At 39.7% G+C, this 20,646-nt stretch overlaps 1 protein-coding gene across 1 annotated transcript in view; it reads left to right on the top strand.

Annotated features, from left to right (window-relative positions):
• Positions 1-851: 851 nt before the first annotated feature.
• Positions 852-20,646, top strand: part of LOC118690557 (OTU domain-containing protein 7A-like) — a 108,869-nt gene continuing 89,074 nt past the window's right edge. The window contains 1 exon segment of the mRNA XM_036389343.2: positions 852-1,003. The gene's annotated coding sequence lies outside the window, so the exon portion shown is untranslated.

Below are 20,646 nucleotides of genomic sequence, written 5' to 3'. Positions count from 1 at the left end.
ACTGATTGCACATAATCTGTAGTAGGCTGATTTTAGGTGAGAATTCTTTGTGTTTCTAGATAAGGGACAGGTACACCTGTCACCTGGTTTTTTTTTTTCCTTCTATCCCACATATTTTGCCTTGTTCTTAGTCTTGCATGTTTTTGGTTTTGTCAAAGTAAGTGAAAAAATGGAGTGCTTAGCTCTAGAGGTATATTCCTTAATCCATTTCCTTTTCAACTCTAATGTTATGGAAGAGTAACAGCGAAGGACCGCTTTGGTGTGGGGGTCGTAGATTTAACCTAGTGAGACAGAACACACCTGTGTGCACACTGGAATAGCTGGAACCAGGTTAGTTGAGAAGTTACTGTAACCTGAATTAGACTTTCATGTCGAAATAGAAGGCACATCTACAGCAGTAACTTACTGTAACGTACCCCACTCTGCAGCGGGCAAAACCGGGCACGGTGATTCCCAGAACGAGGATGAGCACGGAAAGGAAGCAACGCTTCCCATCTCCCCCTGCCGCGGGACATCCATCGGGGGGCGGAGGAGCGCTCGTGGTGCAGGGGGGCTGGGGCCGTTCCGGGCCGTGCTCAGCGCCAGCATCGTCCAGGAGCGCCGAGGAGGGAGGAAGGCGGCGGCGTCGCGGGCGGCCAGGGCAGGGCTGTGCCGGGGGCTCGGCGCGGCTGCCGCGGGGGCGGAGCGGGGCGGAGCGCGGCTCCCCGGGCCGCTGCGGGCAGCCAGGGGAGGGAGGGCCCTGCGGCCGGTGACTTCATGAGAAGGAGGCGGCGGCGGCGGCGCGAGGTGGGTCTCGCTTTCCGTCTCCCGGTGCCGTCTGCAGGGCGGGCGAGAGGCGGCCGCTGCGCCGGGCAGCGCGGGCGGGGAACAGCGGTGACGGAAAGCGGCAGCTGTGGGGGGGGGACGGCAGCGCTGGGTTGACTCCCTGCCCCCCTTCCCCCTCCCGGCCGGAGGAAGATGGAGGTCGGTTAGCGAGGGCTTGCGGGAGGAGCGGCGGGAGCAGGTAAGAGCTGCTACTCCTCCTCCCGCGGCCGGGCTGCGAGCGGCGGGCGGGCCGGTGCCATCGGCACAGGTGGGCCCGGCCCCTGCCGTGTCCTTGCCCGCGGCGCCCCGGCCGCAGAAGTTCCCGCTGCGCGGAGCCGCGGGCGGACAGCCCGGGGGCAGCGCCCTCCGCCGCAGCCCGTCAGGGCAAAGCCGGCGCTCAGAATCGCCGCCCGCCCCGTGCCTCGGGGTGTCGTGGTGGGGATGCGGGCAGGGCTGTCGGCTCTGCCCCCGCCCCGTCTCCCCCGGCTCATTGATGAGCTCCGGGAAGGGCTTCTGCATTGCAGACTCGCTTCGCTCCTGCATTCGCGGCTTCAGCCTCTACAAGGAGTCTGTTCCCTGGCCGGGTGGTTCGGTGCTACTTGGGCAAGAGGCCGATTCGGGCAGGTGGGATGTCCTTCTGTGTATCTTTAGACCATGTCAGGGCATTTGGCAGGATTGACCTCATTCGATAACTATTAGATGTACAGATGATATTTGTTCTCCTTCTGAAACAGCTACAAAAGGGGGTACTGCCTGGATTTGCGGGAGTAATGCTCATTAGGAGTTCACAGGGTGCAATATAGTGCAGTGAGATGTAACGTGTATATAAAACATAATGCAGTGAGGCACACGACCTTACATAATCTAAATTTAAAAAGCTCACTACCCCTACGCTTACCCTGGAGGTTGTAGGAATATGTCTGTTCTAAGTGCTTTCTGGAGACTCGTTCGGTACCTGTCTGACGTAAAGATGCACTGTGCCCTCTGAGCCAGTTCTGAAAATAAAAGGATAAATTGTTGACTACTTTTGCTGTAGTTCTGTCACAGTAAGTTCCTCAGTGCTGGTCAGTGTCTCTCACACACAGTGATATTCATGGCTACGTGGGCATACACAGCTTCCACAGCCAGAGGGAATGGTCTCTTCTGTTGTCCCTTGGATGTGCCTTTAAATTGACCAGCTAAAACACTGTCATATTTTAATAAACTCTTGAAGCTTCTCTCCCTGGGCCTGAATAGTGCTCATTTTCTAGCATATGGATATAAATTTGATGTAAGCCGAAAGAAATCTTTCACACTTTTCATTTGACCTTCACCATCCCAGACAAATACTCAAAACAGATGATCAGGGAAAGTGTTTTGGAGAGGCCTGGTTTAAAATATGCTGCTGGATGCAATGTATGCAACTCATACCATATATAGGATGGCACACAGTCAGTATTCTGAGCTCTGTATCAAAGGGAACTAATGTCTGATAAATTTGGCCCACATTTTATTTTAACTCAGTCCTTACAGATGACATTGACTTTAATAAAGGTTGCTGTGGCACAGATTTAAAGCAAATTGTATTAAGCTTCTGGAATTGAAACTGCTGTTGATAGGAAAAGTGTTGTTTTATTCTTTACAATCTGTTATTAAAATATGAGTGTGTTAGCTGTTAAGGCTGGATCTGGCTCTGTTTTCTGCTGTTGGTGTGAATTGACTAAATGGTCCCTTTCTATGGATAGAGGCCAGATTTTTCCCTGGTATGACTGTGCTGCTCACGCAGGGGCAAGCTAGACTTTTCCCATTTGAATCTGGAATATAGATGAATATCAGTGCCTACCAGCCTCTAGAACACTTTCTATTGCAAGGCTGCTTTTGCTAAAGCTGTAACGTTGGTGTGGAGTACAGAACCTCTGTGGGCTGCGTGTGCCCACGCAGCAGCAGTCGTGGTATGACGTGGGGTAGCAATGACACCTTTGTGAGTCTGGTTCTTTTGTGGTACTACATTTTCATGTCTGTAGTTTTTACAAGAAACTCAGTCATCTCCAGGACAGCTTAAATCAGGTATAATATAACAATATTAAGGGAATTAGACTGGGTAGGGATCAGGTCTTTTAGACTCATATTTTTATGTGTGTATAGTGCAAAAGTAACTAATTGTTTGCTTAATAATAATGTATCTGGTTTTGGAAAAGGTTGGTTTAGGTTTTTTTGCCAGTGGATTCTAGATGATTTTAGTCTTGGTTTAATCAATACGTATTCACGTAGAGGTGATGCTGGCTGGATGTTACAGGCTCCAAAGAACCGTGTAATGAGCAGGTAGAAAGGTACTTAATCCTTCCCTAGTAAGCCTCACTCTGCATCTTCCAGTGCCCTGGCACATCTCTCTTACTGTCATGTTGGCAGACTCAGCAAAAAGGCTATTCAGTGAATGGGACTCCAGGTAAGGCATTTCATAGAGCTGTGCACAGGCAGGCTGTGAACACGGACTGATGTTACTGGTGCAACCATTGTGCTAATTGTTGTCATAGTTGCCCTTTGTGTTACTTATTTAAAAATTAGGGAATCTATGTTTTAACCAGCAGTATACATAGAGCATCTAATTTAAGTTAAAGCTGCATGTTTTAAATATAATCCCTGTGACATTTTCAGATGATTTAGAGTCTATGAATTCATTATATCTGTGTTATTTGGGAGGGGGAAATGTTTTTATTGAATTTATTATATACTGCATAAACTCAAGAATTAAAAAAATGTGTATATCATTGTGCTGTCACATACTGTTATTTTGCCTGTTCTTGCCTTTGGACCCAGTAACCTTCTGTAGTCTTCATGGGAGGAGAAGAACACTTGCAAAGCATAATTATGTATTGAGTTATACAGGAGAGAAAGTTGGACCTGAGAGAAGGAAAAGACCAAGGGAATGAGCAGAATGTTTGTGTCCAGATAGTCTACACTTCATATCTTGCAGTTTTTAATGAAGCCTCCTTCTTTAATATTTTCTGCATTTCAAAAACATAATGAAATCTGAAGCTCGTTTTGACTCAAATTTCATAACATATCTTGGGATTCATACTAAGCAAAAATTAAACATAAACTTTTAATTAAGCAAATGGTAAGCTTAAAATACCAGGTGCAACTGTTATTAAATTGAGGACTGAAAACAGAAAAGGCTTTGTTGTGATTGAAGATTTTGTATTATACTGGTTCATTTATCACTGACATGACTATACAAGCATTCATAGATATTTAGACTAAAGCATGGAGCTAAATGGTATGTGGACCTTCTAAACAAATAAATCAGGTTGCCCTAATGAAAAAACCGGGAGATTAACCTGGCTGCTTAGATGGTCTGAAAATCCAGCTATATAAACTTATACAAAAGTAGTTTGCCAGTTGAGGTGTGGTAGAAATATTGTGTGGATATTATATTGCATTTTCCTGTATTTCTTTTTTATTGTTTTCCTAAGGCAAAGCATGACACAAAACAGAGAAGTTGAGTAAGATGGCAGAACTCTTCTAAAATCCTAGGTGGTAATTGATTTGCTTTAAGGGCAGATTAATTAGTATATACATGTAAATGTAACAGTACAACACTTTCACTGTCATATTTTCTAGACTTTTTTTGTTGTCCTTCCCCAGCTACTGACCCAAGGGAGGAAAAACTATAAATCTGACAAGCATGGAGGTACTGGGATACGAGAGACTTGACTTACTGTTCTGTTTTCATATTGTTCTCCTAACATGACTTTTCATGATTATTTCTGAATTTAAGCAGTTTGAAAAGACAAAGCTAATTGTGATGCATTGTAAGTCTCATTCTCAGTTTACTTAAGTCTTATTCATCTATTTGAGGTCAGTGTTGTCTATTTTAGGATGTTGTTATGCCAGCGATTGTTAGCTGACACAATATAGATACCAATACAATATCTGTATTGGCATTATCTGCATTATTGACATTATCTGTATTTATTTAATATCTCTTGGATGGACATTTTGAAAAGCTTTAGGCTTGAAATAGAGAATTTGTTCAGCTTGCTTATTAGCTTTTATTAAAAGGGTTTATAAATTCATTTATTTAGAGTATCTCAGCCTTTTGAAATACACTTTTAGTAAAAAAAAAATCCAGAAATCTCAGGACAAAAGTATGAATTTGCTATAAGTTAGTTTGAAAAATTATTTTCTTAAGTATTTAATAGATGGCATAAGGAGTGCTGTTGCTGGAAGCAACAGCAAGTATTTTTCAGTACTTGCCGGGCATTTTTCAGGCTGAGTATATTTGCAACTTTTTCATTATCTATTTAGTAAAATTAAAATGCTTCCTTGTTCTACATTGAAAATTCCTTTGGTCCAAACCCTGAGTTTTGCTGCTGTCTGCTCACGATTTCAGTCTTGTATGCAATGCTTCAATTTAGCCTATACACAGAGCAAAGTATGGGGGTTTTGTACAAAGGGTAAATAGCTATTTTTATCTGTCAGTGTTTTGCAGATACTCAGTTCTCTACAGTGATTTTTTTTTTCCATTTGCACATTCTCTTAGGATATGCTGAGTAATCATTTGCATTGAGTAGTTAATCAAGGAAGGGGCAAAACCCATGTAGAAACTGAGCAAGCTGTGGAAGAATTTTGAGTTTCATTTTGGTCACAATCGTTATATTTCCACTATTGTTTTCAGAATTAGAGTAAGGAACACTGAGATCTTGTTCTTTAATTAGATGCCTGAAATATCACATTTCTAATCCTGATGTCTGCTGACATTAGTGGCCTCTGTCCTATGGAAATGTACAAAGTGGTTACTGCTGCGTGTGCCCAGGAGATGTAATAGTGTGATGTTATCAGAAATCTGTTCGAATGCCTTTGATTAAAATGGCTAGCTGCCATGGTGATAGTGCCATAGAAACTGGTAAAATAATCAGTGCCTATTAGAAATCTGAATGAAAAATTCTTCTCTATTTTCTGTCTTTTATATTTCAGCACCTAAACAGGAATGAAACTCTGCTGATGTTGTATTTCTGATTGAAAAACATAGTGAATGAATTCCTTTGTATTGCAGAGCAGACTGGGCTCAGGTTGTTGTATTGGTACTGCTGAAACACTAAATGCATGAGTGACTGACAATTCAGTCATCCCTCAGATGACTTCTAGTCCCAAGAACAAGGGCACTGGGGTAGGAGACCTTTGTTACAGAGCTGATATTTGTTGTCAAGTCACTTTACTTTTTTCCATTGTATTTACTTTCTAAATAGTACAAGAAGTATAATTTCCTTCAAAAGCACTCTTCAAGCAAAGAAGGACTGTGTCCCATAGCCAGTGTGTGCATAGACATGGCACAGTAGTGGAAGATCTTTAATTTGGGAGCCTGACTTTGTAAAGGGTCTTGTCTGACTCAAACGATGCAAATCTTGAGTACAAGAATGCCCATTAACATCATATAGCACTAATATCTTTACTGGTTTAGCTTTTCTCATCTCTTTTGAGATCTATTGCAACAAGAAACAAAGTGCAAGAAACAGTGCCTGGCTTGCATTGCTCTGTCTCTGGTTGGACTGAGTCATTTCACTGTTACTAATTAGTGACTCTGTGGGGTACTTACACCCTGTTGGAAATTGCTCAGCAAGGACATGGGGGGATGAACCCAGATGTATCTGTCTAGCTATATACTGATTAAATTTCTGTGCAAACACTTATATTGCCTGCAGAGTTTCTGAGGTAGTGCAAAGGAGCTTTTATCCTGTGTTAAATAGTTTTCCCTCTTAGGGCTGAGATCAATGTAAAGGACAGTTGCTTGATGGTGGTGAACTTGAGTTTATTACTTAGATTTATTCTGTACTAAGCAGGAGACAGTAGAAGAAAACACAGGCTATCAAGCTGTACCCTTAGATACAGAGATGATAACACTCTTTCTCTAATCAGAGTAACATACTTACCTGAGAACAGAACCCAGACCAAAGCATTGCAGATGTGTCAGGAACAATTTCAGATCTGGCATCCGTTAACATCTGCCCATCTCTTACCTGAGAATATATAATATCCCAGTAGCTTCTATTTCAAGTCTTAGAGCTGTTACATTGTCAATTCTGATGAAGAGGAGGACATACAGGTGTATTAAATAAGATTATGGTAATGAGACAGGATTGTTTTAGTATAAATAAAGCATTGATTTAACAAACAATAATTAACTGTGAAGCAATGAAATCACCTCCACGTCCCTCTAAATAATAACCCTTTACATATTTGTCTCTGGAAGAGTACAACTGGTTTAAGGGAAAGGCAGAGTATAAAGGGAAGGCAGATTTATGTAGTTTCAGCAGAAAAAATGACAAAGTATACAACCTGTAAAGTTCACGTGTGGGAAAGATTCAGTTAGTATGGTGTGTTCATCTGTTCTGCCAAGTACAGCTGAGTTAAGAGCTGGAGACAAGCTTCCCTTCAGAACAAGTTAACAGAAGAACATATAATGGAGAAAGCCAGAAGGATAAGGTTAAGTAAAACCAGGTTGATACACTATTTGCACTTAGCTAAATTGAAGCTGTTGGCTGGTAGGAAATTGCCATTGAAAAGTAGTATCCTTTTTCATTACCCCTGAGTACCATGCATTTACAAGGAGGGGATTAAAATTGGAGATTGTGAAGTTAACCTGAAAATTCAGAATTTAAATGAAAAATCATGAGAGCTGAAATGGTTTATATCAATGTTGGTCTTTCATGTTTGGTTTTCTAACAATCATAAAAAGCAAGGTTCAAAATAAAACTGTGGGAAGGCATACCAATATGAAGTCATTTAGGGTGGCATTTCCAGGTTTTCCACAGAGATTTGAGGCCCCATGAGCTACTCTCACAGCTTCTTATCGTGTACGGTTTTGATATCTCAGGATGCAGGTGAAGGAAAATCAGATATTCTACTACTGGAACTTTTTGCAGTAGTACTTCTGTATTGAAAGAAGACCTGTGTGAAGGAATGCATTTTTGAGCCTTTACTGGGATTGTCTCAGTGGCTGATGAGAACTGTAGAAGCAAAGTGTTTCTTAGCAATAGACAGTTTATACCTTTAGGCTTCTTTATATGGATGCATCTGAATCTCAGATACACAGAATTCACATCTGTGTTTATAATTGAAGTTTTCTTAGATGTTTGTGTTGTGGTTCAGTTCACTGTTCAATTCTTCAAGACAGAATTTCAAGTAAACTCGGAAAAGTTGCTTGCACTCATATGAGTAATGCTCCTTTTCTGAGGTACCCAGAAGTGCTTTGCTGGTTTGCTCTTTCTCTCGTATTTCTCTCACTGTGTGTATCTCTGCTCTGGCATTCCAACCTGAGCATGCCTAGTAGATAAGGACTGTATAACAGTTTTGGGCAGGAAATACAAAGGTAGCTATTATTATTATTAGTGTATAGTCAGGCTGTAAATACTCAAAGCAGAATTTAACCAGGATTATTAAAAGGATGTCTTTTCTTGGCAAGAATAAGAGGAAACGACGCTGCGAAAAAATGTTATATGAAGGTTCTCTTAAGAAACCCCATGTAGAGATCTGTATTGTCTCCTGGACAACACAGTTCACGTTTTTATAATTCTTCATTGTTCAAAATTTCTTCTGACGTTGACAGATAAAAGCCCATGCAGAAGAAAGAGCAGCATCATAAATCTAGAGCTGTGTTTTTTGTAACAATAATCACTGCGTTGTCTCTTGCTGGGCTACACCATCTTTGTAACAGGAGATACCTGTTTCCTGTCCCTTAATCCATCCCAAATACTGTTCTCTTTTCCTTTACCTTTCAAAGGGAATTCTCTGTGATTGGCAGAGGAGGATGTGTCAAACAGCAGCTAGTAGTTGGCAACTGAATCTCAATACTTGACTGGAAGAATTAATAAGAATTTTATAGTAGGGTCCAAGTGTATTTGAACTGGTTTTGTGGTTAAAAACACATGCTACAAACTATTAATTACTTGTTCCACATGAGGGAATCTTTAAAGCAAGGCTGTGGCACTCACTGACACACGCCCCTCGCTGCTGTGGTATGTTGCTCATGAGGCTTGGTAGCACTCTGACTTCAGAAAGATGATATTCTCATGTCTGCAGATAAGCATTGTCTACTCACCCTGGAAAACCTGATGCATGTGCTTCCAGTTGAAGTATTGCTGGCTGCTCCCCTCAGTGCTAATGCAGATCAGGTGCTTGATTATGAGCACACAAGGCTGCTAAGACCTCAATTAGCATGGAAATACAAATCATTATCTTTTGCTACCACCAGAGATGAATATTCACTCAGCCTGAGCAGCTCAGTTCTAAGTGTCTGGAGTTGATGACATGTTTGCATCTAGATGATAATCTCTTGACTTTCTTTGATAAAGAATTTGAGAAACAGAGCTGTTATAATTTTCCTTCCTCCAGTTTTGTGTCCTAAAATATGCTTTACATGAGAAATGGCCCCTTCAAGAGCTATTCAGTTGTTAGTTTTCATTCCACATGCCTCTCATATTTAAGATTAAATATTTTCCTATCCAGTATAAATAGAGAGGTATGTACTTATGATAGAAGATATCTCTGAAACCTTTTGGTTGTCATTAAATGTATCTTTACAGAATGAAAAATGTGAAATATCCTTCTTTGGATTTCATAATTAAGTTTACTTCCATAAGAAGTTGCTTTATTTTTGTGCGGTAAAGATTGGGAGACCACATAATTTTATTGTATATTTTGGGTAGAAATAGTCCTATGACTGGAATTACCCCAATTATTTTCTTACAGAGGTTGTAGTATCATGTGTATGTATGTTTTCTGTGCACCAGTTTTCTTCTATATCTGAGACTTATCAGTGGGGGAGAAAATGATTCTGTAACAAATTCCTTGAGACTCAAGCTGCCATGGTCCTTAGGAACTGGAGAAAAAGAGGTCTGGGGCTTTAAAAATGCAAAATCCATCCAGACCCTCCAGGCCAGTGAAGTGGGCCTTCTCTTCTAGTAGAATAAGGCCAAAAATAGCCTTTAAGTTGTGGAGTTCTGAGTATCTCTGGCAGAAAGTTACCTTAGAGGGAATCATTGTGGCAGTAAAATACATTTTGAGCTGAAATACTGAAAGTGTGGATGGACAAGTGGGTTTAGTTCACTGCTATTACCATTACTCTGTTCAAACCCATAAAATTGTCTTTTACTGTCAGAGAGCTGCCGATTAAGACCCAGATATTTTAAAACATGTCTCATGACTAATATCTATGAAAAATGTCTATTTTGAGCTGTTTGAAATGATGCCATGTAAGTATATTCACTTTTAAAGTGGGGCGAAATGTAACTGTATAAAATAGTTTGCCACATAGGTGTGATTTCTGGTGATATTTTATCTCCAAGCCATATCTTTCTTGGATATGGCTATGTAAAATACATTATGTTTAGAGAGAGGAAGAAAAAAAGAATAGATTTTCATGAAACCTGTAACTTCATCACTACTGTGTATTTTGCAGTCTTAAGAGAAGCTAATTTTAAATGTGATTCAATGTGTAGAGTAAAATCCTGAGATCTAGATGCAAAAATGTCTAGTAAGTTAAACTCTAATTACAATATCTTGTGGTTATCTTATTTGTTTTTATTGCTATACCATGCTAAATTTAACCTGGTGTTAATTGTAGTTTTGTAATTTGAGATAATGAGCACTGCAGACAGGGGTTCACCAGGTGCTGTGAAGGTGGAAATGCCAAAGCAGAACTTCCCTGTCTGCACAGCTGTTTGTGCAAAGTGTGACCTTTGTTTGATCTTCTAGCTTAAGTTACAAAGCCAATGAAATGCAGTAGCTGTAGATATAAAACTTTATGTACACAGTTATAAGGAACTTTCACTACTTTTGAAAGAAAAGGATGTGGAAAAGGTAGTTGAAGACTTAGGGATGTGTTCTAGAAGCATGAGTTACTGTCAAATTGCAAAAATATTTGCTCAAAACCTGTAGAAATCTTTAAACCTTGTAAAATTATTTTGAAGTAGGAAATAAGCTAATCCTCCAGTAATTTTCCAGGGAAGTTGTGTGGTTTTTTTTTTTTTTTTGTTAGTTGATTGGTTGGGGTTTTTTATTTTAATTTTTAGAAATTCCTAAGCAGCCAGGTAAACAAAACTTATGGTCTGTTTAATAAAATATCTGGATGGAGAGAACTGCTGATAATATGCAGTTCTCCTTCTGTGTTGCTTTTTCACGTTCCCACTGTTTGCTTGGCTGGAATGTAGTGGTGTTACATATTTGTAGATCCAACAGCTCTTCTTCAAGCCTTGCAGTGTAAAATTGGGTCACTGCATATAATGCATGTTAAATAAGACAAGAAGGTTTCTTGTATTTACAGAAAAAGTTAGCAGCAGGATCTCACAGTATTTACAGGAAACATATTTTGGTTAAAATAAGCACATTTCCTTTAAATAAATTACTAGCCATTCACAAAGCACATTCCTCTGGAATCTTCCTCTGTGTGTAAATGGCTCAGGATTCAAGAAAGTTGACCAAATGCAGCGAAAAGCAGACTATAACATCCAGTGGCTTAATAGTTCTTTTGTTAATGTTTTGCAATAGCACATTTAAGTTTTGTGTGTGAATAGTTGAGATAAATCTGATTTGGGCTTTTTTTTCAGAGACAGGTTAAAATGAATTATTTTACATTAGCAGCCATACAGAGAAGATTCTTTCAAAAGTTTCCAAGGCTCCTTGCCTCGCTTGAAAAGCTGACTACAGGTGCTTAAGAGATCAAATGACTTCTTTTAATTGGATTTAAGCTTCTAGGTCCAATGAAGTACTTTAAAAAAGTTCATTATTGTCCTGATGATTAAACTTCCAGATGAAGTTGTAATTTCATTAATAGCCAATCTGTAAAACCCTAATTCAAAACACTGATTCTGTATCTGATAGAGTTGCACCTAAGTCCCAAACCCTTGTGTGCTGTCTGTTCTTCAGTACTGTGCTTAAAACAAACGTTTTTCCTAGCTCTTAGATATGCCTGTTTGAAACTGAACCTGCAAGGGTGGAGTCTTTGGGAAGCTATGGCAGCTTTTTCAGCATTCCCTTCCAACCTTTCCCTTTCTGGAATCCTCCAGAACTGCTCCAAATCCATATTTTCCTAGGAATCCCGTGCTTGTCAATCAGAGGGCTTATATTGCTTTGTGAATGATGATCAGTCATGAAACAAAGTTTCTAAAATTAATTTTTACTACCTATTAAAAAAGTCCTTCAAATGAAATGCCCAAAGAATGGGAAAATTTACTGTCCAAATTTGCCTTAGTTTTAAGGGGACTAGGGCTTAAAAGTCATCTTTTTTATTTCAGAATGTAGTTTCTATGTATCAAAGGGTAAATTCTTCAGAGACTTTGCCTCTGTTGTGGGGATTTAGTATCTTGATGGAGAGATGTCTGGGACGTGTCTCTTTAGTTTGCTGAGGCTGGTGGGACATTGAGGAGGTTTCATGGTCTGATTTCCTGAAATCACTCTAGCTGTAGAACTCAGGGATGGAATTTCTTCTTAAAATTCTATGGGTCTTGTTGAACTCTAGCATCGTTTTCAGAAAATACTCCCACTCCTGATTTATAGACTCTTAACTCATTAGATTAATATCATGAATCAGTAAAAAGTAGCAGCCTTGGACACACAGGTTGTGTCTTTGTTGTTCAAAGAAGCCCTTTTGTATCACCTTTCTTGTGACTAAGAGTGAAGTTGAGTGGAGAGTTTGGGTTTAAAATGACTGAAAAAAAGGATTTATTTTTGTGTAGTAGCTGAGCTTGTGTTTCAGTTAAGCAGTAAGTGTATGAGGGTTTTAGAACTGTCTTGACTTAAAACATACAAAATAAACATCCTGTATTTGTAGAAGTGATCACAGAGTGTGAAATGTTCTTTGCTAGGACTTGCTTTCTATCTGCTGGCATTTTATAAATCTGTCCTATGATAAAAGCTCCTGTTGGCTTTGCTGAGGCCATGGGTAGCTTCAGAGTCCTGTATGCAAAGTCAGGCTACAGAATCAAGGCCAGGATGGAGAAGCTGCTACTGCTATTGCACATGTTGGCACTTAGGGTATTTTATGTGTCCAGAATACTCCAGTGCAGTAAGTGTTTGGGGAAAAAATCTTCTTTCTTGGCAGAATAAGCTAAGACAGCTGTTAAATTTCATGCTTAGCTGCAGAGCTCATATGTGATCGCTGAAGATGAGTATCTGCCTTAAATAAATGAGCAGATCATTAATCTTTTGAGAGCTGTGCATGCAGTCTTTGCAAATACAGAGGCCTTGGGGATAACATAACTTCAGTGGCAGAGCCTGCTAGCTCTTGTGTGTTAGGGTGGTGTTAATTGGAAGAGAATTAGAGTAAACTTGCATGCTTTCTAGCTGAATTGTCACCAATCTATTTAAAATATTTTAGTTGCCTTTTTCAGATCTTTACTGTTAATGAAATTACCTCTAAGATTTTATGCATCTAAAAAGATGCACTAACAGTGCCAGAAATTAAATTAATATGCTATGGGAGCTTTCCTAATGAAATTAATATGGTATTTATAACCTTTTTAAAGAGGCTTTTCACCAGTTACAGCATAAAATGAACTCCCAGGAGAATAAGATGCTCTTTGTTCAAGCTTTTATACTCCTGCCTGCTTCTTTCCATGATACATTAAATAGAAATCTTGAAATGAAAATTAATTCTTTGAGATCCTTCAATGGAGTCCTAACATTTTATTATTAATTGTGAACTTCAGTTTTAGATTAGTGTTTATTTTTTAAATCTGTTAGGCTGTGTTTTCCATGAGGTAGCAACAGCTATCAGTATAACATTAATTATTCTTTGATTTGAGGGAGTTAGATGTATATATAGATGTGTGTTAGATGTATATACTGTTTTTATTTTGTAAATGGTGAATCAAATGTGCTTAAACATCTATAAACAGGCAGTATTATTGCAAAGGTAGGCCACAGCTTGCTGAGGAGAACTAAGAGGAAATTGAGTGTTGCTGCTGTCAAAGGTGAGGCAGAGCTAAAACCAGCATGAAGTGGGTTTATTGTAGAACCAGCAAGGGTTAGGCTTTCATCACATTGGTCCCATTTGGGATATCACTCACCTGCTCTGCTGCCACCACTACATTCAGTGGCTCTTCCTTTCCCAGCAGGGTGAGCACTGCTAGATTGGGAAGGTTGGGTAGGAAGTTACATTGATTTGTGCTGTGCCTCTCCTCGAAGTTACCAGTCTTGGAAGACACTGGCCAGGGTTCCTGGGCATCCCTTGGCATTCATCTCCACTAATCTCTCATCTCTAGGATTTTCTCTTGTTGCCAGTCATGATCTTTGCTGCCTTCTTTCCTTGCCCTCTTCATTCTGAGACTGCTACTGCTTTCAGGGAACCCTTATTTTCAACACTTCAACTCCTGTTTTCCTCCAGTTAATGTGCAGAAACACCATGTGTGAGCAGCCTTTTTAACTGCATGTTCTGCCTCTGTGCTAGTTGGAGGATTCCGAATGTGACCGTTGTGTTTATTGCAGGCGTCACTGAGGGTTACAAGCCGCCCGTACAGACTGCAGGGAGCAAGTACCAGGCTTCTGCCTGAGAGTTCAGAGTCCAGCCTCACTCACCCACAGACCCCCCCACATCCCCACTGCTCTGCTGCCTGTTAGCATTTGCAGTTGAGCTGTTCTTTTCCCTGATGCATTATGCCAAAAGCTATGCTTGTTGCCATTAGGAAAACCTCCATTCACCTTGTCATAGCCTCTGATCTTCACTAACCTGAGCATCTTGCCTTTGCAGCATACTTCCACACAGAATTTCTAAGTTTACGTGGTTTGAAAGGAATCCAAATGTGGATTGGTGCTAGAACAGGAGGGACGGCATATGACTGTCACTTTGCACCTCACACGACAATTTCAAGGTTTACTCTGTGTGAAATGTGAGAACTCTAATGTGAGAACTTTCACATGCTGCAGTACTCGACATGATAAATTTCAGGTAGTGTTGTAGTCCTTTAACGATGCAAAAGACTCCCCTATTGACTGTGAGTGTAGAAACATACAGGTAAAATTTAAAAAAACTAAGCTGACTTAATAGTAGCAAGAAGATGTCTTGTTTCTTATTGCACATTTTGATTATTCCTTTATATATTTTCACTTGTGTTGATGGCCTTTTTCTCTGGTGCTTCTGACATAGTTAACGTGAGGGTGTCTCTTTGTGGACTGGGGAAGGGTCACACTTCCCCTCACTTTTCAATCTGGGAGTCCAGCTGGATGCTCTCTCATGCTTGGAGGCAGTTGACCCCAGAAATAGAAAGTGTTTGGGGGCAATCAAGGTCCAAAAGCATCATTTGTCCATTTCACTGTTGGCTGCCCAAAATTTTTTTTCAGTTACTAAGGTGCTTCTAAATTAGAAAGAAATGTTAATGGACTTCCTTGAATTGCACTGTAGAAGCAGCAGAGGACTTTCTCTGGCTGTTATTTTTATGCTTCAGGATATGTTGGGGAGAAAGCTTTGGAATATGAAGAACAGTTTCAGAGATGAGGAAATTTCTTATTTTCTCTTGCCATAGGCCTGTTAGGGAGCAAATACTCATCTTATGTTCTTTCCTTGTAGCGTTTCTGCAGCTTTTGGTTCTGCTGATCTATTTTAATCAGAGGGTTTACTGGCACGTCCAATGTTCCCAAGAGAAAACAATACGGAGCCTGATGGTTTCTTCTGTTGGTTTAGCATCCTTTCTGCTGCTGAGTGTCAAATTTAATGGGAAGGTTTCAACCAGCTCCAAGAGCTGTGCTGCTGACTGAAGCCAAAGGAATAGTAGCAAAATGTGTGCTTGCCACAGTTCTAATCAAAAGCACTTCTGCGGTTTAACTCAGAAGAAAATTACAAAGTACTGCTTGGGCAGTTTGCTCTACTTCTGTGGCAGAACTGTAGGAGATGTCTTAGTACTTTTTGAATTTATTTTTCATTTAATCAATTAGAGAAAATGGGTCAGGAGCACTTGGGGATGTAAAATATCAACCTTCATGCAAAGACAAAACACATTCTACATGGTAAGCCTTCCCTGTATTTGTGGTGGAGAAAGATGTTTGCCACAGGGGTTTATAGACTGTTAGGGTAGAATAAATATCTATATGTATGTGTGCATATGCGTGCATTTCTGTGTGCATGTACATCTAGGACACAATAACATCTAGAACACAAGTAGTTTCTGTTCCTGCTGGGCAGTGCAAGATTTTTCCACAGGCCCTTCCCTTCTCCTTCGCCTGTGTGTCCTAGGCCTGCAGCAGGGAACGCTGAGGGGTGTAGTGTGTAGTGGAGCTCTGGCCATGCTGGCTTCCCAAGGGAGCTGATTTGGGAGGCAGTGAGATTATTACGGAGTGAATGATGAAGGATTTTTTTAATACTCTTCAGTATGGGTTTTCTTTGAATTTGGGTTTGTTCTGATCTTGTACTGGGGGTGGGTATTTTAGATTTGGTTTGGTGGTTTTTTTTTTCCTTCTCTCACATGTGTGGTTTAATATAAAAATCATTAACAGCAAGGATTTGCAATGCCATCTTATTATTTCATTCTTACATGACCTGGGATGAAAATAACCTCACAGGTGCAAGACATGATTGAACTGTCACAGTCTCTGTTTCTACAGGACAGTGAATGTTATGTACAAGGTGTGTGAGGTTTGTTGCTGCAAACCTGGCACTGAAAGGGCAGTTGGGTTCCTGCTGAGTGGCTATGTGGTTATTGGCTCATGGACTAAGATCTCTTGTTATTAGAACATTTCCTGCCCCGTGAAGAGCATTTGCAAAATGATGTTATGATAATCACCATCTTGATGGATACATCAGGTGCTGAAGTGCAGACATGGAATATTTACAGCACATCTCTCCTCAGACGGAGTTAGAGTCAAGTGCTGTCGCCAGGAGATGTAATAGTCCACTCAAAAGTGTACATATTTTGTGGTTGTCTTAAAAATTCTCAAAGATGCAGAAAAAATGAGAGTAAAAAAAATTTTATATATGACCCTTTAAAATCAGGAGTTGAGCTTCTCAACTCCTATTAACCTGTCATTGCATCTTCTGGCAGTGCAATTCTGTAACTTCCAATCTTTCTCAACTGTAGTTTACTAAACATTTGGAGGATTAACACTCAGATTCTGAATTGTACTTCTTCCCTTGATAGACCACTCAACAGGGGCGGGGGGGGAGTGAAGGAGTGTATAGAAAGCAGTTGCCAAATTTGTAAAAACTGAAGGGAACAGCTGCTTAATACATGTGTTAATCAGCTGTATTGCTGCCCATGGCATGTGAAGAGGGTTTTTGATATTCAGAATAATATGAGCAAAGAGACCCCCGTGGCTGAGGCAAAAGTTTTAACTTTAGGGAAAATCAGTGCATAGAATACAGCAAAACATTATATGTTAAACCTGGGCACTTGAACTTAGGGCATGAGCTTTGTGATTTGGGTTGGTTTTTTTCTTCACACAGTTGAGTAACTATACAGTTTCTTAAATAAACTGGAAGATAGACTGTTGACCCCTTAAGCCACTTTAATTTTAGACACCTAAATTTAGAGTTTGGACTCTCATTTAGAGCACTGGATTTGAGAGATTTGGACTGGAACCCAAGAGCTTCACCCTGTCCCTACTGACATTAGTGTCATCTCTCTGAACCTCTCCCTAATACTAAAATTAATAGCACTTCTGTCTTTCTTGAGACCTCCTCAAATTGCTTTATTTATTTTTTCACTCATTTTGCTTCAGAAGGTATATATGTTGCAGTTCCTTTTATTAAAAGCAAAATTTGAAGCAGATATGGAATGCAGAGAGTTTTTTGACTTATAATTAGAAATGTATAACTGTCTGCTTTAGGTGAAGCTTACCATGGCGCTCTTCAAATAGCTGTGCTATGTGTTCTGTCATAAAATGAATTAATAGATTACCCAAAGAAAGGTTGCTTATTATGGTTTTTTTAGAGTTAACAAATATATTCCCATCATTGCCTGGATTGTAAAGTAAAAGTTACAATAGATAGTGAATCTTTAGGATTTCATAGTCAAGAATACATCTTCAAGTAAAAAACGTTACTACATCTGTATAGAGGAGAGCTTGAGAGATGCTTGTGTTTTAGAAGGGAAAATAGTCTTTGATATCCTCAGCACAATTGCATATTCAACCCATTACTGCAGTTCAGCTTTGGAAGTCAGATCCAGCACATTCTGTGCTGGGAGTATTGAAATCAGATCAACGCAGCTTTACATGAAACCAGTAGTCTCCAGCTATATAGAAAACATGGCCTGAAGTCTTACCAGAGAGATTTCTGAGTTGGGGTGTACAGCCGGCACATGCTGGAGTTCCAAACTGCATTAGCGATGCTGAGCTATTATAGTGTCCCAGTATACTGCAAAACCAGTCCTGGAAGTGACACTGAATTCCTTTAATCACTCTCTTTTATTCTCAGCAGCTCAGTGGAATTAAGCTTTGGACCAGACAGTGACAGCTAGAAGCCATTTATGTGAGCTCTGCAGAAAGCACCCATCATGAAGGGTTCTTTATTTTTATGTGTAATTTGGGAAGAGAGTAGTGTTATTTTCTGGTGGTGTGGAGAAACTAATATACAGTTTATGAACCATCTTTGTTTCATGTTTCAATGCTATCCAAGTGCAAATGTCAGCAAAATCTCTCATCCCCCACCTTTCCAAAGCCATAAACAACCTCAGCAGTGCCAGTTCTCTGAGATTTGTTACTAATACAGTTTTTTTCTCTTTTTAAATTACACATATCAACAGCTGTACAATAATTCTGCATAGTCATTGAGGCACAAGACACAGATAAAAGTCCGTGCCTTTCATGAGCCCTCTCCTGAGCAAGGCCCCAGAAGAAAGCAGCAGTCTTGTGTCAGAAGAGTGAAAGGGTAAGGAAGCATAGCCAGGGTATCACTTGAGGCCTGCAGGCATGTGCTGATGAGCTCAGTCACTACACATTTCCCAGATTAAGAGAAGTAAGACAGTAAAAAAATATGCTCACAGTTCATCAGGCATAAAAGCTTGCTTTTTCCCTTAAATCACTGGTACAATTTTCATTTCTTCCAAATTATGAGAAGCAGTAGGATTGTTAAAATTTCCAGCATGCTGCCTTTCACACAATTCTTTTATCATAGTTCTGATGAATATTTTTTTTTGGTAGCAATATTTCACTTTTCTACATTTCAGAAAGTCCAAAGTAGCTTGACTTGGATGATTGAATACAGCTTTATCTGAGGAATATGTACTCCTGTCTAATCAGAAATGCTATTAATGGTCTACAGCTATTAGATGCAGATGTAATATCCAGTTTGGGTTGTGTTCTAGATAACAGAATAAATAGATTATGTAGAAAATTGTTTAGGTCAAGATTGGTGTGTGTTTCATAGAGGTTCCATTGTTTGGGTGGATACATGAAGACTCAATTTGAATAGTTTATCTTTTTCAATAGGCTGGATTATACAATCCAAAAGAATTTCAAATACTGAGAACAAAAGGTTTTCTAATTCTGTTGTATTTTTCTTTAGAGAGAGCTGAGTTTGATGAGATGCCTTTCTGTAAGGCAATCAGATTTGGTATAGGAGATTCCATGTATTGGAGAATGAAATGTGATAGTTAAGGCTAAGTGAGAATTGAATTCCACAGATATCCAAGGGAAAAACCTGTAAATCAAAGCAGCTACAGAATGCAAGCCCTAGTACTGTAGCTTTCTGAAAGGACGCTGTGCAAAAATAGTTGTAAAATGTATTTGTAGCAGTGGGAAACAAATATTTCAAATAATCAAGTATAAGTTTATGACTGAATACTTCACCATCCCCTTTTCTGTGAGTTTCAAAACTTTCCATAGATTTTGAAAATAAATTCTGGTTTGGTATGTCATCCAGTTAATTTTAAAATTAATTTTATTATTCAAACAAGAATCATTTTGTAATGCAACAGCTTAGACTGGGAGTTTGAGACAGAATTTACTGAATTTTCTATCTAGTGTACTACAGCAATCTGTGCAACTAGGTAGTTAAAGATGCTGTACAAGTTCAATAATTAAATGATAACAGACATATTTTTCTAAAAAGCTTGCTCATCTGTCAGAAATCATTATTTTCTTTTTTCTTGGTACACATATACATTTTGCCTACAGTGTGTGTGGGTGGTTTTGCTGTGGGTGTCTGAGAATGTGCTTTTGATTGATGAGTTAAGCTGTTTCTTCAGGTACCGCAGCAAATAACTTTGGATGCAGCACTCCAGAAAGTGCTGCTCCCAAAGAGAGAGGCGGGGAAAGAAGCTGCTCCCACAGTGCTCCTGCTCCTGACACAGGCTTGGCTTTGCTCTGGGAGCTGCCATGGGGAAAATACCTGCAGCTTTCACCTGCTGCACTCAGGGCTGTCTCCTCCAAAAGCTGAGCCACGGCTGTGGTCAGTGAAAGATGGATGGAATGCAGGAGTAATAATTCTGAGCTCTGGGGACTCTAAAATGTGTTCTTTTAGTAGGAAAGGGAATTGAGCAACTTACTATCTAATAAAATACTCACATTACTGCAGTAGCTTTGATTTAGTAACTGTTGTGTTTCAGCAAGTTTTTATGATTAGTTTTTCTCTCTAGGAATGGATGGAGGATTTCCTATAAAAATGATATTTCTGTTAGCTTTCATAATTTGACATAATCTCCCCTTCCTGTTCTTTTGTTTTCTGTGTCTCAGAAGGATTTTCCCAATAATTTGGTTGATGGAATAAAGGCCAGCAAGCTTTTGTGACTGTACATTGGTAACTTGGTTTACCAGCTTATCTTCAAGTAATATTTTCACCTCTGGCAATATATTCCCTGATTCTGCACGTGTTACTGGTTCACCAAGGCAGCAACTTTATTTCTATTTTACTGTAATTTTAGAAGGTGTTTTCTTGTC

The sequence above is a fragment of the Molothrus ater genome, chromosome 13 (genome assembly GCF_012460135.2).
Source record: "Molothrus ater isolate BHLD 08-10-18 breed brown headed cowbird chromosome 13, BPBGC_Mater_1.1, whole genome shotgun sequence".
Taxonomy (NCBI): domain Eukaryota; kingdom Metazoa; phylum Chordata; class Aves; order Passeriformes; family Icteridae; genus Molothrus; species Molothrus ater.
This window is presented reverse-complemented; position numbering and strand designations above follow the sequence as displayed.